Below are 19,540 nucleotides of genomic sequence, written 5' to 3' on the forward strand. Positions count from 1 at the left end.
ACTTTCATTAGTTTCTTGGCGCATGTTCTCATTTCTGTAAAGAATTGTCTCCGCAGATATTGCATGACTGCGTGTGTCCCTAACCACCGAATTTCCCCTCCCCTTTTCCTATTATGCTTGTCACAAAAAGTCTCCAGCCTGAAATCAGCACAAATGAGCGTGCCTGGCAGTGTGTGCATGCACAGTCACACAGCCTCATCTGTGGAACTGCAGCAATTAATTATATTTATAGTGAAATATCTGCAGAACATTTGCATGTATGAATTATGTATCGGGCAAAACGCAGTACACTATGGTTTATGCAGTTCTGTTCTCATGAGAATCCCCTTTTAATTGTAATGTATTCTATAAAGTAAGAGATGCTTATTAATTTGTCTATCATCTTAAAGATTAGATATTTTTAATTAAAGATATTCTTTAGAAATGTTTTTCAAAGAGATATTTATCTTGCTTTTACCCTTAAATTTCCTAATAAATTATTCTTTAGTGTTTAATATATGTTTTGTTTTAATAATGAATTCTTCTAACAAACAGATACAAGCGAAAAAACCCGAACCATCAATGAATACAGGCCAGAGTTTAAGGCAGTGATGTATGCATAAAATATAAGTGTGATATGATTATCCCTCTTATTATGGTTATTACAAAGCATAATGAGCAGTGTCAGTCTGTTATCTTATCATTTTATTATTTTGTGGATTCATCCAAGAGTAAAATGTAAATGTACTTGCAGAGCAGTAATGAGTCAATGGGCAGGGAATCGTGATAAAGAAATAATAAGAAGGTGGTATGCTGCAAAGACTATTCTTAGCTAGACTAATTGTATGCTCTGAAATTAATTAGCTGCTACAAATATGACAGGTGGCTAAGTTCGTTGTGGAGGAAAGCTGAACAGAATATTCAGAAACCCTCTTTTTTTTTTCCTAAACAACTTTTGTTGACAATACTCAATTAAAGCTTAATTTACCAAAATTAATCTGCTTGAGCCTCCTCAACAATAAGTTCAGAACTTATTCTTAGTTTTCCCCATACTGTCCTGAATTGAGATGCACAAAAAAAAGCATCTTTAAATTTTTCTTGAATTAGTGCCTGCATATGGAATAACAACCTCCAGTTTCAGTGTACATCTATATTCTTCCAAAAAGCAACAAAAAACACTTAAGACATTACAAGAAATCAGATTAGTTAAAAATTTTCTAAATGAACAGCTCTCTCACAAAAAACCATGAATAAAATTTACCAATAAAACACAAATTCTTTAATGATCAAGTCAGAATTTACTGCAGCTCCCTCTTGGTGTGTAACTATTTCGTATACCCCTTGTGCCCGTTTGCTTGTGCAGAGCTTTGCAGCCTGGAGGAAGATTCCAAACACTACATCTGAAATAGCATAAATTAAATCTTGTGTGAATATTGCTCCTAAATAGTCTTGCTGTTTACAGGGATCACAGAATTGTGACAGATTCATATAAACCATTATAAAAGTAATAATTATTACAGCACTTGAGGAGAAATCTAAGATGAGGTTGGCTTGTTACAAAAACGTGGTCAGCATAACCACACACTCCAGGATTCCTTAATTTATTTTGCTCTAGGACAGTACTTCGTCTGGAATTATTTTAGTTAGGGAGGAGGAGGGGGTTATATTATTCTTCAAGGTTCTGCTGCAGGAAACATATTAACATTCATTGACCTTGCAGTGGCAATTTGTACTGATGAGCATCATTATATGACTAGTATATTAAAGAAGCTTATTAGAGATAGGAAGCATCCTATGCTATTCAGAGACACTATTACCATTTGAGATGTGCCTGTCATGGAGTGTTCACTTACAGGAGACATTTGGAACAGTGGAAAAACACTAGAATAGCTTGGCTAAGCCATCGGGTTACTGTAGCTCACAGCTCAACCTTTTAAAATCCCATCACATGAAAAATTCACATCAATACCTTACCAGTAAATAAATACCACATCTTTCCAAATTTAACCACAGAAATACTTTCTTTTAAAGGGCGAGTAAAAAGCAAAGAGTACACTGAATGAGAAAGACACATTCGGGAGTAGAGTCACTACCAGTTCTGGCCACAGAGATGCTGGCCGAAAATAGATCTGTGATTGCAGTATTCTAAATAGAGAGTCACCCTGCAAGTTCTTCTTAGGAGGTGCAACACATCTCATTACCACATTTTGGAAGAAATATGTTGTTAACAGAGGATTTTCTTCTTGTTTTGAGGCCATGAATATAATTATCACTTGATAATTTACAGTGTGCCAACTGTTTTACTGCATCTAGTAAGCAATAAAGCACTATGGGGAACATGAAGTTTGTGGCACCTGCAACTCATTAAAAGGGCACTATCAAAACCAAAATGTTTAGTTATCATGTAGTGCTTGGCTACACGTGAGCAACATTTAGGATCAAACTAGAGATGCCCGCACAAAGTGTCAATGGCAACGTAAGATGCTGAAAAGAGTATACATTCAGAACATGGAATACAGGAAATCTTATCAATTTATGAACAGAAATGATTTTTCTTCAGAAGTAGAATGTATTCTCTCTGAAATGTCATAGGAAGTTAGTTTTCCTAATAGCCTTCTCTGTGTTCTCTCTTTTGCTTCTCATGCCCCGTAGACACCTCTACTAATAAAAGCGTTTACTAAATAACCACAGACAAAGGCATTTAATATGAGCCATTTCACCAGCTAAAATAAACAGTGGAGGACGTAAAATGAAATCACAGCTATTATTTCTTAACAGAATTAAAGTAGTTATTTGACTAAAACAATACAGAGTATTCACAGAAGCACGATGCTATCCTTTTTTGGTTACTAGCTCCTTTTAGTATCAGAGCGCTGCACAGCACTGCCCTCCCGCACAAGCAAGCCAGCATGCCTGACACAGTTGTTCCAAACACGTGCAGTACATTCAGACCACAAATACCAGATTTGCCACATATGCATGACAAGTGCAACCCAAAAAGTACACCCTGTGTGCTCCCAGATGGTCTCAGAGATCTGAAGATACTCACAGAGCCTGCACGTGGTTGCCCCCTTCATTTGAGGTAAGTCACGTGCCCTCAGGGAACGGGCTGTGGACTGGACAAATTGTTCTGGGCACTCAGCGGGAGAAGGATGCTCGAGGAAAGATAACTTTGTAAGATAAACTACCTTCTCCAAGACCCTCTTGCTGGCACTCGCAGTGCGCACAAGAAGTTGTGGGATTCAAATGCAGACAGAATACCAGGCAATGTATAGAGGTAAAGGGGGAGAGGAAATAAAATCTCAAGCAAGGAATCTGTTGATACTAAGACTGTGTGGCTAAACAAAAATCGGACTGAATCAATAACAAGAGCTGGAGACAAGTTGATTAAAGAAAAGGTGGGGGGAGAACTGGAAATCAGTTGTGTGGGGGAGAATGACCTTAGAGGTGGAACTGGAGCAAAATAGGATTGTTCCAGTGAGAAAGCTGAAAGTAGAAAGCAGAGAGAGTAGAAAACTGATGGAATAGCTCAGCCAGACCTGACACTGACCCAGAATATGTTGACACAGAATTGACGGGACAAGTAGGCTGGATGCTTGGCTGACTGGCAGGTTAAGGCAAAAAATGAGAGCTGAAGGAGGGAGATTGGGAGACAGAGAGAAGGAAGAAGGACATGAAGAAGCAGAAAAAAAATGAAACAGAACAAAAAAAAATGAAGAAACTGAAAAGGGAAGAGAGAGATGAGACAAAAGAGTCTGGAATGAGACAGGTAGTACAGAAAGGGCTGGCAAGCCACAAGATTAGTGCCATAAAGCAACATCAGTGTGGAAGAGTAGGTCAGGCTGGACAAAGAGGCGATAGGATGAGGGAAAAGTGGAGACCTGGACATCAAAGTACATCATGCTAGGACAAACGGAGATTAGAATAGGGCAGAAGAAATCAAGGATGTATGTATGTATATAACTTTCTGTCTATTAACCACTACGGGATGCTCCATGCTAGAGTCAAGTATGAACGGTTTGAAAGTCTCACTATTCCTCACTTATTAAACCTCACCTATAAACCGTCCTGAGCCACTGTCCCACCCTGCCACTGTCTCTTCACTGTCCAGTATAGGCCCCTGCTAATGGCTGCTCCAGCTTAAGAAGGTGGACGGAGAGTCACAAAGTGCAACTCTGTAATGACCCATGTGGACAAGGAACATGTTGCCCAGGGACGGACTTTAACATTTTTCATTCTCATTTTAAAGACTTCTGAATAAGTAACGGAAAAGATCATTAAATGCATTGAAGCCAAGTACTCAGATGTTAGAAAATACAGAAATAACACTTTCAGTGATCTTCTCTGCAATCTTAATTCATTCCTCCTGTTATTAAGTGCTAGTCTATGCATAAATAATGGAATCCTGTAATTAGTGTATTATCTTCTCCCATATTCTTGTTCCCGGAGTCACTAATTATGCAGAAGGCTTAGATTTAAAAATTAGATACATGAAGAGTAAGTTTCTAGACTTTATAATCGCAAAAACCCCAAGAATGCTGAAAACACCCACCAAGTTCCAAACAAATAGGCAAAAACTCCCCAAACTCAGAACTCTTACATTCATTTTAATATCTTGATTCTTTTATATATATATATATATATATATATATAAATAAAATCTGCAAACTTATTAGCATATTGCTGATAAGTTTTGAGTGCCTAACATCCTCAGTTACATGCTAATTAGAGTTAAAGCACAAGAAGATGGTGACAAAGACAAAAGTTCTTTGCCTGACTCTTTGTACGCTTTTAGGATGGAAAAACTGTTTGAAATAAACCATGAACAAACTAGACCTTTCATCCAAGTCATAAGAAAGCTCACACAAAGCCATTTTGATCTTCCAATTTTTCACATCCATTATTTTTTATTTTTTTCAGTGAATGTCCATATTTTGGTCTTGAAGCTGAAGGAAGATTTTTCCCAGTTCAGTTCTACAGTCCCAAAGGATTTGACTAAGCTTCCAGTTCAGCTATAAAACCTAAATCTCCAAGATCTTTTCCATTTCTCTTTTTTATCCTATATTCAAGTCCACGTAGTATATTGGCCAAGCCAGATAAAAATTCCACATCTAATCACACATATTTCATATCATTATAGGGATTCCATCAGGCAGCAACTTTTTCAAGATACTTACAAGTTGGACAACAAAGCTAGTTTTATCTTTAGAGAAAAATAGGGAAAAAAATGCTGCATTAAGCTGATACAATTTAACATGTGGCTGGTTTTAAAGAAGAGTTGATTTAGTCAAAATATCTTTACAAAAATAAATATTTCAGAAGCTTTTTAGGTTCTAAATCAACAAAATGTTTCAGTAATTCCTTGGGCGAGTCAGAGGAGGAAAGTGAGGAAATAATGAAATAGAAGAGACCCTTTTATATCCATGGGGGCACAAGAAATTCCAAACTCAAGGTTAGAGCTCCATTGTGCTCACAGTATATGAAAAAAAGACAATAATCATTTGAAATTCAAAATTATTTTGTGATATTGCATAAAATAACACAAACATTTTAAAAAGAAGAGACAGCATTGGCTAAATCACCATACAATGGAAATTGGTAGAGAGTTATTGCCACAACTATTTGTGTGTAGCTTTTAAAAAATTAATCTTCAATATCCTATTGTTGCAGCTATGTAGCTGCTTTCAAGAAGAAGGCAACAGTAAAACTAAGTATCAGAAGCATCTAGGAACGTGGATGATATCAAGAGCCTTATATAGGCTGCCAGCAGATAGTTTTTTCATGATTCACAATTGCTCATATTGAATGAGTCATCTAAAGCAGATAATCAGCAATCTCGCAGCTCTTTCCCCTTCCCACTACCAAGAAGGTAACAGTTCTGAATTAACAAGAGTCTTTAAAAAGTAGTCGGAAAAAAGGACAGGACATGTGTTTTATATAAATCAGTATAAGTAGAAATTAATCTTTCTTTGGGCTGAAGTAATCCACTGTTGAATGCTTTTCTACATTTTCTACTGAGAAAGCAGCGCAGGCCTCCCCCTTTCAAGATCAGGTGCTCAGTTTACAGCAACATCTTTGTACTTGAGCATTCAAGTCGATGCAGGCGTGTAGGATACAGCAAGTAGCAATTAGAATTAAGCGAAAAAAAGAAGAGACCCATATTTGTTAGTCATGTTTGAAAACTGATCCAATTAAAGTCTGTTAAATTGACCCATTTTACACTACGCTAACCATGAATAGGGCCCTGGATAGAGTTTTTGGGAGCGTGCCAGAGTAGGGACCATTGAATACACACTTTACATGTAAGTGGCAAATATCCCATAATGGGGATGAAGGATACTAGGACAAGTCTTTCAGGAAGAGTTTGAAGTCTAGCCCCCACCTTTTTGTTGGTCAGAGAATAGAGTCTGTAACCTCCTTACAAAGCATTCACTGCACGATGCCAAATAATTTTGAATTTGTGAAGATATATGCAAATTCTTACTTGAGATCCTTTCCTACTAATAAATTATTCTAGCTGTGCTTCCTTCCATGCTTTTGTTCTTTTGTCCTTGTTATAGTGAAGAAATTGTAAGAAATAAAGAAAAAGAGTAGATTGTTAATTATAACACACTGATTACTATGGAGATGTGTTAGCATCAACACAAAGCTGATCAATATCAGAAAATCTCTTCTGGGATATTTTGTGGGGCTTTTAACAAAGAATGAAAGAAAAAAGCACTATTTATTATTTTTGAAATTATCCTCAATATACTAGATAAAGAGTGGGTATCCTCAGACCAATATTCTTTAATTTCCCCCCCCCCCAAATGATTTTTTTGGGGGGGGGGCAAACTCAGGGGAACGGAAAAAGAATCCATATAAAAATAAACTTTTTTTTCCCTGCTATATATATATATATTCCTGACTCAATCTTTTTTAACTGTTGAAAGAAAAGTAATTATTATAGTAAGACTAGGCATTCTGCAACTCCTTTAATTGTACCTGGAGCAATAGGTACCTTTCTGTCTCCTATAATAGAGATCCAGCATTCAACTCAGTGAGCCAAATTTATTGTGTGATTCATGTCTTCAATTGAGTTATAACAGGAATCAGTTTGTTCCAACAGACTTAGCTGTTTCATAGGAATGTCATATACTTTTATAATTAATATTCCAAGACTAGACTCCAACTCTCAGCCCTTGAGCACTTTCTATTTAACTCACCATTTATTGCTCTTACAATATCTCTTTTGACACAGTCATTCAGATTACTGTTCTCAACAACGTTTTATAAATGGCCCAATTTCCTAAATAAGCAGTATTATTTTTTTCTCAGCTACATCTTAGAGGAGGAGATATCATATACATGCAGTTTTCTCAGTCTGCACATTACCTTTCTCTTAAAACAAAGCTATGAGAATTACTCTCCCTTCTGGACAGCAATCAACTTTCAGATTTCTTTTTAACGCTGCATTAGAGGAAATCTGATCGTAATGTAGCACACTAAGTAGAAAAAAGATTTTTCTGTTGTCACAGCAATGACTCAGGAGGGCTTGTAATGTTTGCTTCATGGCAGTAGAGAATTCTTGGGTTAGCTTATTGAAATTATCACTGAAGAAAGCAAAGCAACAACAAAATTAAAAACAGTAGATGTAGATTACTATCTCAGCAACAGGATTTTTTAAAAAAAGTTTTTCTAATTTCCCTGCTAATTTCTCTATCTTTGCAACCTTAGGGCAAAAAAAATCAGTTTTCACTGCCAGAGATGAAATGGCAAGCTCAGAGCTGCTAGTTTTAGTATGCTTTAAAAAGGAGAAGCCTGAGATACACACACACACACACAAATAAAATAAAACAAAACAAAAAATAAAATAGTTAGACATAAGAATATTTGCTTTACATCACAAGCTGGCTTTGCCAGTTTTCAAGTACAGGATGCCATAGCAAAAGTGGTATAAAAGCGGGTAAGCATTTGCTAATATTTAGAAACCAGGATACTGTGAGACAAAACAGAAAATCAGTATCTACAGGACCCAATCTATTAAAGTCTGTGCGCCTTCTTATCATAATAAATGAGTCTCCTTCAAGTATTTACTGGTAAGATAACACCACCTTTTTCTATCCTGCCCCTCCTATGCTTCCAGGAGGACGAACTTTGATCGATTCCTCTTCTCTTCATTTTTCGCCTGTGAGCAGGAGTGAGTGTGTTTGGAGGCTGAGGTTAACCAAGATGAAAAATTCCAAACAACATGAACCCAAAAGCCCGAAAGAGCAGCTGGAAGGTACCACGAAGAGAGAGATCTACCCCCCTTTCGGAAAGATCCAAACACAAAGCCTCAAAACATTCCACCAAAAATACGAGAAGGCATCAGCTAAGCTAATACTCGGCAGCGCAGTCCTGCGTTGGTTGCCTACACAGCGTCCCCCAGGCTGCAGTCTGGGTGGGCTCCTACTCAGGAAAGCACAGATTGTGAAGCGCTACAAAGGCTTTTCTATCTTGTTATTCTCACTGTATTTTATCCACTAATGTAAATCTTTCCAAAACAATACATCTGAATCATATGCACAAGATACGCAATCATGAAAGCAAAAGCTGGCAAACACTTCAGCTGCATTAGTCACTTAAATTGCACGTCTGAAAAGTGTTTCAGGATGAAATCGTTTACATGTCTAGGTCCTAAATCATATGCCTTGCCATGCAGTCATTAAAAATCCCAGCTCCAAACATTCTTATCAGTACATCCTACCACATACTTTATTCTAACTGCATACCAGCAAAAACTACACAAGGGAAAAATGCAAGAACGAGAGCGGCCCACTATGTTTCTCTAAAACAGAAGATTCAGAGTTCGCAATCTCAGGTCATAAAGGCACGTCCCATCACTGTATCTGCTAATAGCTACTAGGATGCAGTATTGTTACTAATTGGCAGCTGGGTTTGAGTGCTTGGATAGCTTTGGGATTGCCTGCCATCTAGTTATTACACAAATTGATAAAATACACCCATGTGCTATAGCTGCAGAAACAGGATTTTTTTTTCCTTAAGAGATACTGCAGACTCCCACCATCTATTTTTCTGCCTTGCAGTTTTTGAAGGAGCAAAACAGGACAGAGGACAAGAGGGAAACGCTCAGTGTCTGGAAAGCCTCTCATTTCAATCTTTGCATGTACCCAAGAGGCGAACATTAACAAGGGCTGGGGAATGTGTTCTCCTTGGAGTGAATGCTAATTTAAACTTTCGCTGTGATCTGATATGCTTTAAAATGCAGCAAATCCCTTATTTATGAGTATAAAGGCCATGAAAGGGCTTTAGAATCTAACCCTAGGGGGTTCTTCAAGTGCATGAACCCAGCAATGTTTAACACTTGCATTTACTCTTGAACAGTTGCTTGAAAAGGGTGAAGAAAAATACCTGGTAGCTGCTCTCTTTTCTGAACAGTTGAGAAGGCTTCTTGCATGAAATGAATAAAACATTTTTTAAGGAAATATTTTCTGCTACTATAGCTATTGCTCCTTGCTAGTTAGAATTCACATTTCTGGAGCAGAGATCTTGCATACATTTTTTATGACATAATCTCTCATGTAAATGCAGTTTTTGGAATGCTGACAGGCCAATAAAGAAACTTTGCTTTATTTAGGGAACAAATAACATTCCTTACCAGGTCTCATATCAAAAAAGTTATTAAATGTCTCTTTTGATTTTTGTGATTTGGCTTTTCCCAAGGAAGTCTATAATGTTGAAATGAGACATTATATAAATATACAAAATAAGATCTATTCTAAAAGCCACAAGCTATTAAAAGGCAGTGTATTCTACAAATAAGATTTGAAATACGGTCCACGAAGAACAAGCTTAGTAAATGAATTTTGTTAAGCTGCTACGAAGTTAGATAAGCTACACTGAAATCAACAGTTATACTTGCAAGATTTATGTCTTACTTTCAAATGTGGTGGTGTTGCTGCTAACACAGCTACAAGAGAGTCCTTTCAGAGGTGATCCATCGGGTTGGTACCAGACACCAGCATGGTGTGTCCCCTGCAGTCTGCCTGCCTTCCTCTCCACCTCCCTTGTCTGAGGTGAGCATCCAGACTAGCCTCAATAACAAACATATACTGAATCTTCACCCCCACAGTTCACAGCCAGAAATATTAATTGCCAGTGGTATTGGTTTGAAATAATATGCCAAATAGCAAGGGCAGAGAAAACATGTCTGCTGCGCATACAACATACACCTTTTGCCGCCTTTGCTATATGGACAGCATTTCCTCCAGCAGAGGGGTAAAGCATGGTGCTGGGGCTGATAAACTCTCAAAATGCCCCTCTCTGTACGAAGCCCCAGGTCTTGTCTGGAGGCATCCTGAGACTCATGGTTCAAGACAAACTTCAATGTTAATTAGCACAACATTGCTCTGACTCTTCTTGAAATTATGAGGCATGTAAGTGCTACCATAACTGCTTATTCTCACCAGTGCTACCTTCTCGAAGGATGAAAGGAAGCATCCCAGTAACACACACCATGCAGCACCTTCAGAGACATCTAGTTAGGAGCTGCTTCACGCTTATTTCTAAAACATAACAATTTGTTAAAAGAGTAAACTTTTTCCTGATATGAATCTAGATTACACATCACAGTACCTTCTCCATGAAACCCACACGCTCTCAGTTGCGCTTGGAAGCCTCAGCATTCTCCTTTGCTGGCATAGCAGCTGTTAGTTCCTGTTCTTCAGCTTTCTCAACATGACCTGTAAAATTACTATTTGCTCATATTGAAACCCAGCTACTTTCTGGTCTCCTAACCCTTACTGAGCAAATTTACCAAATGTATAAGCTCTCCTGTTCTCAAATGGAATGCTTTCACCTGATGTTCCTGTTCTCTTTTTCCCTGACAGCCTACAGCTGAGGTCACTCAGCTGAGTGACTCAGCTGAGGTCACTGGGATGGCAGGCAGCTCCAAATCTCTTTGGGATCTTGGTAACTCAGTCACGCTCCCTAACCTGGCACATACACTCCACTACAATACAAGAATTGGAGCTAATATTCAAAACCTGACATGACAGTTTTATCTGCTGAACTAATTAGCAAAAATATCTTTTATATTATACCTGCTAGTTAGTGGAAATCAGCTTTTTACACAAGTATACACATAATCATACAGAAGGGACAGTTTACCAAACGAACAATGAATTTCTGTGCTGAAAAGTATATGCAGATGCAAAACATGAAGACTGTTATTCCAGATAACATTGGTGGTCCAGTGATTCGGGGGAAATAGTACCATAAATAATATTAGGCTTGGTAGTAAAAGAATGTTTTTAGCCTTCAGTAGAGCAGGCTGATGGAGCAGCATTCCACTAGGAGTGGCAAAGTTAATATCCTAGTATTCTTCAGGTAGAGAGAAATGCATTTATGAAGAGCAATATGTGATTTGACCAATGACAGCAGAAGATGGGGTTCAGCTTGGGACTTTCCTTCCCATCTCATGTTCCCAGGCTTTCTACTTCTAGATTGAAAAGAAGCAGTGCTTTCTTCTGCCTCCTCAGACAAAGAGCAGTTTGAATGAGTCTCTTTACTTCTTAGGTATTTTATAATTTCTGGAGAGAAAGATACTAGCTTTTTTTCAGTAGACAGTCCCCATCCAAAGTCACTTTAGCATCGGTGGAAAGACTTCTGTGACATTCAATAGATTGCGCACTAAGCCCTTAACACAAATCATGAGGAGTCCAAACTGTTCAAACTGGTATGTGAATTATGGTACCCACAGTCTATCCTACTCATGGCTTGCCAGGAAAGGGGGAGTGTCTGCTAAAGTACCCCAAGAGAATCCAGACATACTGAGATAGGGAACTCTTGCTGGAGATGCTTGAGCTTAAGGGAAGGCTTCACAGGAGTTGTGAGTTATTCCTAGCACTTTCATTCTACATGAAGAAATTTTTTCCAAAGGGAGGAGGTGTCTGAGCCTAAGATCTTCATAACTAATTGTGTATCCAGAGTTTTTCCTTCTTCCTTCAATTTTAACAGAGACTGTTTAGGAATCTCAAAGGTAGAACAAATCTCCTCTTGCACCCAGCTCTGCTGAGACAGGGAGGGAGTGGGAATTTCAGACCTCGATCCAAAGTTAGTGTTTGCCAAACTGAACAATGTCAACAGTAGAAACTGCAAAATTTTTCCAGAGATACCAGAATGGTAAATCCTGTGGAAATATGCAGCTCCCCACAGTTGACAAAAATGAAAGCATCGCCTCCAGGTGCAGTGATTCAAGAACCCAGAAGTACACAGTGATAGGACTGCCCAGAAGTAAAATGCCTTGTGTCCGGAGTGTCCAGATAATGATTATCTTCATCATCATCATTAAAATGACATGTTTCCCATCATGGGACAAGCATGGGTCGTATAACGGTGCGTGAGGCAGGTAGAATACTGTCACACAGACGTAGGTATGTAAGACTTCATAATACACACACACAATGATTTTTTTTTTCTTTCATGAAGACATAAAATAACTGACTGTGGTGATCAAAGTTATAGCACTCCAGCATTTACATCTCTGTGCCAGATTTATCCTTTATTACTTTTGAATGATATTTTTTTCCTCTCTTTCAAAGTGCTGTAACGGTTAATTGATATTTGTATAATTTCTTGGAAACAATGGGCACTGTGCATAAATGAGAAATTATATTCCGTTAAAATGTCATTCTTTTAAAAAACTTTCCTCAGCTCATTATTTCACTGAGTGCAATATCTGAATTAATAACTTCGGAAACTCATTCACAACACACTTTTGCATTAGAAATGTTATTTGAAAGACTAACTTCTAACTACATTAAAGGCAACATATCATGATCCTGTGATCATGATAATCCCTGTTGCAACATGGTATAATATGATTTGGCCTACTGTATGAAACAGCAAACAAACTCTGCTTCCCAGCTTCCTAAGTAGAGTTGAGGCTTTGCTCAATATTGTCAATGTTTATCCCATACCTGTTCACAAGCGCTAAAGGGCAGTTTTCATTTCATTTTCATTTTATTCCCATTCAAGTTCTTTTTACTGAAAAATATTCAAAAACATTCTTTTCTCCCTTCCTTTTCAAAAAAAAAGGGGGGGGGGAGGAATGGATTAAAATGTGACACAATAAAAAGGATAAAAAGCTAGGATAAAAAACTAGGCACTTAGACTTGTGCAGTGATAAATGAATGTTTTGTCCTGATTTTCACTGGAACCCATTACCTAATGCTGCAGACCTAAGTATGCAGAGAATGGCTAAATCCAGACCAGGCTTAAGGGTTGATTTCATGTCAGATGTGCAATTTATCCAACAACGTATCCTGAGTGGAAGTCAGAGCCACATACTTCATACCGCATTCATATTCATCTACAAGTTGATGGTTAGTCTTACATTTCATACAATGAAGACAAATTTAACTAAAAAAAAAAAAAGAGAGAGAGAGAGAGAGATAGGAAAATTGATCGCCATCATTGCCATTTGACCAAACCGATTTTCTAGGAACATGCAAATAGTATATACCAACTACACTGCTGCAGGCACTAAAATAATTTCTCGTGACTTAGCACAGAAAGGAGATTCAGGTTAATTTAACACATCTTTGATTTCCTTCAAGTTATCGTTCATTCTCATAAAAGACTAATCATCATAAAAACATATTCTGCAAACACATAATAGCCTGTAAGACGATTTAGAGTAATTCCTAGCTATATGCAAAAGTGACATATGGATATAAAGGAAACATTATAGTTTATGCATAGCGGACTGATTACATGGAACATACTGTGAATCTTTCTTTCATTTTTTGACACTGTATCTAGTCCAGGCCACTTCTGGAAGCTGCACCTACCTATTTTTATGTCTGTCATTGGTAAAATACGATTTGGAAGCAGAAAAACACTTTGATCCTGTGGGAAAGTGAAACTCTGTAAAGGTTTTTTTTTTTGAATTTTCTAAAGACTGCTCTGCTTAAGGCCATGAATTGCCCACCTATCTACCAGACGGACAATTTTATCAGTGCAAACTCCTAGATTAAGTGATTCAAACTATAATTTGTACTTGAAAAGTGTACTCAGGTTTTCTTAAGGGTAAGCATGATTTTGCATGTTGGCATCATCTGATACGCCTGTGCTACTAACTGGAATAAAGGCTGATTCCCAGCATAGACCAGACATAAGCTATTGTAGGGTAAACTCAAGTTGTTAACAGGGATAGAAGAAGCTGGCAAAATGTTTCTCTAAAATCTGGCAAAGCTTTACCAATTTATTTTGCAGGGCTACTCAGCCCTCAGAATTTCATTCTATGGAATATTTCAAAGCTGCCAATGTTTTTCAGGGACCAGCTTGCAAAATCAACTCTGAGCTTGAAGATTTATAAGCTGATACTAGGGAAACCATAACAACACACTTCTGAAGGAGCGGGATCCCATGAAACATATGACTGAGAGAAAGATGAGAAAGAACCTGAGAGCTCCCAAATTCTTTTCCCAAAGAAGGAAGCTGTTTAACCTTAATATTCTGCACTTCCAGAACTACCGCAGGCTCTGCTTGCTCTAAGCTTTATTCTGCACAGTCAGAAATAGGGTTGAAGCCCCTGGTATCTTAATTATAATTGTTTCCTATTCCACTTTTCTATATCTGTCTCACCTTTCACTTGCATTATGAGCTTTCTAGAGCAGATAATTCTGTTCTGTGAATAATTCTCTGAATTATTACAGTGTGACTACAGTAAAATACAACGCAATTACAAAGAGGAGAGTCTATGACTAAGCTGTCAAGGTATTATGATAATAGTAATGAAATAATTAGATTAATAGACGTATGCATGCATATAAATGATTGTAAAATGCTTCATAGAATTTTAATATAGTGTGTTCTGCTAAAATGCCTTCAGATTACACTGCGTTTTGTATAGGTACCAACACCAGCCTGAAGTTCTGTTGATTTCTCAATGTATTTTTCTAATGGCTAGAAAACAAATAAATGTTATTGTGAGTGATCTTTGTATTTTAGGGCTGCACTTACTAAAATAAATGCAAAAAATAGAATATAAAAATTGAAAATCTTCCTTAAATCTCCATCACCCTCAAATTTAATACATGTTGAAGGAGAAAACCTGCACAGAGACAGGCAAAAATTTCTTAGATTTCTCCTGCCTGTGCCCATGAGTCACAACTTATATAACATATAGTAACAGCGCTTACAGTAGGTTGGACAGCTGTGAGCTAAGAACTTCAAAGTCAATGGATGTTTTAAGGGTGAGTAAGTTCTCTTTTTGGATTTGTCAGTTAGGAATATTGACTTTCAGACAGTATTTGATTCTAAACACAAGTGTTGATAACAGTACCTGTTCTACTTCATTTTTGTTAAGTTTCCAAAATCTGACAACCCATCTGGCAAAATAAACAACGCACTGACTCTGGGCTGAATTCAAGACTCTGAGCATGTCCTCCAAGGACTTCTGGTGCTGGACTTTGAAATTGCCAGAGGAAGCATTTGACCATATTGAATCCGTAAGAACAGGTTCCACACTTCCATGGGCTTCCACAGAAGTAACGTTCCTCAAACACAGGACAAGGTTCATTACAAATAGGAGAAAGCTGTGACTAGAAAATGAGGAAGGAAAATGTAGAGCATACACCACTGACAGAACAACACTCAAAATGATTAGTGATATTATATAGCAGTATTATACAATATTTGCTATGCACTTCCCGTCGCTCCAACAACCAAAGAACAAAATCCCTGGTTAAAATTTATGGTAGAGCCATTTACTTTTAAAGGTTTTCAAACACTGCATAATGCATGCAGCTCTCAAAACTGCTAGATATATAGACCAGATAGATCAGGTGGGTCAGAGTTATTGAATGGAAAATACAACAAAATTAATAGTTGTGTAAGTCCCCCGAGAACTGCAAGTTAATGTCGCTTTTTAACAACTACATTATTATGTGATAACACTTTGTTAGAGAAGACCAAGCACCAGCAAGTCACCTTGTATGCAAGGTGCCTATTTCTTGAGTTCAAATCCATACTTGCTTTTATATGCTAAAGCACTTATTGGACAGGGAAGAAAGAAATTCTTTGTGCAAGAAAGAAATGTTTTCTCTGCACTTTCTAACTCATCTCTAATTAATTGGAAATAGTGAATTTCCAATTAAACAAGGGACTTAATACTGCAGTCAACAATTCACGACAGTGACACTTATACATATCTGGATATCATCTGCTGTGCTTTTTTTGGATTTTTAAACATTTTTAAAATGCTCAGAAAGTCCTAACTATTTACCTGTGTCCAGACTGTTAATGCAAGATCCTGGTTCAGGCCAGGACTTTTTTTTCTTTCCTTCCTAAGTCAAGCACACCTTTGAAATTCAGTTTGCTTCTCTATTTCTCATTTGCTCCTCAGTGAAGTTATTTTAAAATACTTGCTTATGTGTTTAGTCAGACTGGCAAAATGATACCTTAATATTTATTAAATAAATGTTGTTTTTACGATTCTCAGGTGAGACTATATAAGAATGCAAACTGTTATTGGAAAAGGACAGATGAAGCATATCTTCAGTATTTTCCACCATTTCTATCTACACATTAAATATTGGTTTTTGAATAATTTTTATCCATGAGAGTAAGAATTTTCATTGCTGGTACTTATGACATACAGAAACACATTAAATTGAAAAAAGCTAAAATATCTAAAATATCACATATAGATGCATAGGTGTGCAGCGTTTGTGTGTACAGATTTATGCCATCAAAAAAAAGTTCACAATATATACTTTAATTCTCAGCTGAACTTATTTGGCTCTTATTTTCTGCTACTTCCTTTTAAGGCTGCAGCAGTGAATGGAGCTATATGGAGCTTCTGCCCAAACTACGTACAGGATAAAGTAGTCTATGTTGTACCAGCCAGCTATGTTCCTTCAGAGACTCCACTGTAGCTGAGAATTGCTCAAGCAGTCTGTGTTACTTATTTTGCTTGGCACAATCTCCATACCTTGGAGCTGTAAGAAAGAAGAAAATAGAAAGTGCCGTCGGAACGCGCTGTGCTGATCTCACGTCTTGCGGGGACACCTCAGTGAGAACGGGGTGGTTTTCTGCGAGAATATTCTGAGCTGCCTTAACGCTAGGAAGGCGGAAAAGCATCTTAGTGGTTCTGAGCTGCTGGTCCAAAGAAGGGAAATACTGCCTCACCACTTGTATGCGTCTGACCCAGCATCTTTGACATCAAAGATAGCCTGTTCAGAGGGCAACAGACATCTTGACTAGAGCTTGTGCTCTTAAATTAGCCACGAGGCTCACGATTGCAATGAGGCAACTTCCAAGTCAGTTTGATGAAGAACGCAAGCCGCAGATATAAATACACATACGCATATACACATGACAAATGTGAAGAAGCATCTTCTTTTTGTAAATTTATAAATAGTTCACAGAACTGTGCTACACAGGGATCAAAGCATCCTTCACACAACATGTGATAGTGCCATATTTACTATCAATTTTATTTGATACTGTGCAACTACTATGCTACCCTTCTGCTCTGCTTTAATTAACAAGGTATCTAAGCCCAAAGACTGGAATCCTAGAGTTCTTTCAAACTATATTAGGCAGCTAAAATATGAAATTAAAAGAAAACAGAGTTCCAGCCAACAGAAACAAGTGACTCATTTCCTTGTGAAAACACACAAGGTTTATGTTACTCTGGCAACGGTGTTCACCATTCCAGAATAAAGTCTCTTTGCTCCCTTCAGAGCTTTTATGTATTCCTGTTACAGTCTATGTTCCACCGTGACCTAGCATTGAACCAAGTTATTCAGTTATTCACAAGAGACTGTAAGTTATGCTTTAATTTAGATAGTTTCTAAGTCTGCTCCTTTGACAATAAATTAATATATAAATACATGCTTTTGCACAATGAGGATTTCAGATGAGAAATGTTGTTTCTGAAGCATATTGAAAATATGGTTACCAGAACTGCGAATTGTCATGATGAAGCTGAACTACTGCAATTGCATCTGTGCAAGTCTGCGAGCAACAAACAGATCACAATATTCCAAAGGCTTCTTTTCATCTGGAAGTTGATTAAATCACATCTCATACACCAAAATGCAAGTTGGAAAAAGAGTCACAATTTATAATCTCATTGTGAAATTAAGCAGATGTTTCATGAGAACAGCGGCATAATGGGGATATAGAAATCCTGCCTTGCAGAATTGCTGCTGGAAATGGGGAAAAGGGGCGGGGGGAGAGGAAGTTTTCTAATACAGCAACTCTCAAACACAAAGCTATAAAGTTACCATGCAGCATGAAAGAAATTAAAAGTTTTAGTTTCAAAACAAAACTATTGATATTTACCACTGTTTTTCTTCAAGATATCTCCTCGAAAGATAAAGACAGCGAATCGTTACTTAACGGACAAGACAAATTTTCAGCTTAAATACTGAAGCTGTTGCCCATGTCTTTTGAGATTTCTCTGGAGTTAAAAAGGAATTCAGGGGATTTTGCTGCTAGTTCCTACTTTTCAGAAGCATTTTCATAGAAAACTGTGAACATTAAAAGTTCTAAAATACTGCGTAGGAAAACTCCCACAGAACACATGATGAACAGAAATATATTAACACAAGCTTTTTGTAGAGTAGCTGAATTTGAAAGCCATATGTTTCAAAATGGAGTTTTATGAGGTTTATGTGCACACATAGGTGTTGGACCGAATGGCTTCATTTACCTATTCGTATCATTTTAGTCTTTCATGTACAGTTCTAACAGAAGACTCCAAAACTTAATTTACATGAAAGTTCCCCAAAACTTTGCTGTTATCATCTGAAAGACTGGGGTTTTATCCTTGACTCTGAAAGTAGCATGAAAAAAACACAAAAGAACAGGCTAAAAATGCCATTTTGAACCCAGATAATAAGACCACCTCCATTTGTATTCAGCATTTTCCCATTTCAGAAACATTATATTAACATTAAACTGTAGTTTAATATGAAGTAAATTGTTAAACTGAATTTGGATAAAGAGAAATGAAAGCCTTGAAAAGCTTTGCTTGCTTCAATAAAACCTTCCTTAAAAAAAATCACTGACACTTTTTAAATGCTTCCTGGGCTTGGCTGGAATCTCATTAAGTTATTGGTCTTCATGATGACTTTGACAATGAAGTCTATGATTAAGCTGTGGAACCAACCCATAGCCATGAGTTACTACCAAAGCCAAAAACGTAGTAGAATTCAAAACACGATTACACATTTTGATCCAAGTTCTTGGCTCCAGTTCTTTCTGTTGAACATTGCTGAAACAGCACGAAGAAGATGGAAAGAAGCCTTAAAGGGGCAGCTGTGGATTCACAGAAGCAGGAAAATCCTTGGCCGAGGCAAAGTTGGAGTAGATTATTCTGTGCCACCCAGCCCTCTTTCTTCATTTTAAGATATGGCATTCAGATTTAAGATAGGGATTCAGGAGAGGCAAGGAAGCCCTTGGAATAGCATGTATCCTCACAGACACTTTCAGACACTCTGCATCACCTGGCAGACCTTGTAGATATATTTATCTGCCCACTGTTTATTGGGGGGCAGGGGAA

This window comes from Rhea pennata, chromosome 6 (genome assembly GCF_028389875.1).
Source record: "Rhea pennata isolate bPtePen1 chromosome 6, bPtePen1.pri, whole genome shotgun sequence".
NCBI lineage: Eukaryota > Metazoa > Chordata > Aves > Rheiformes > Rheidae > Rhea > Rhea pennata.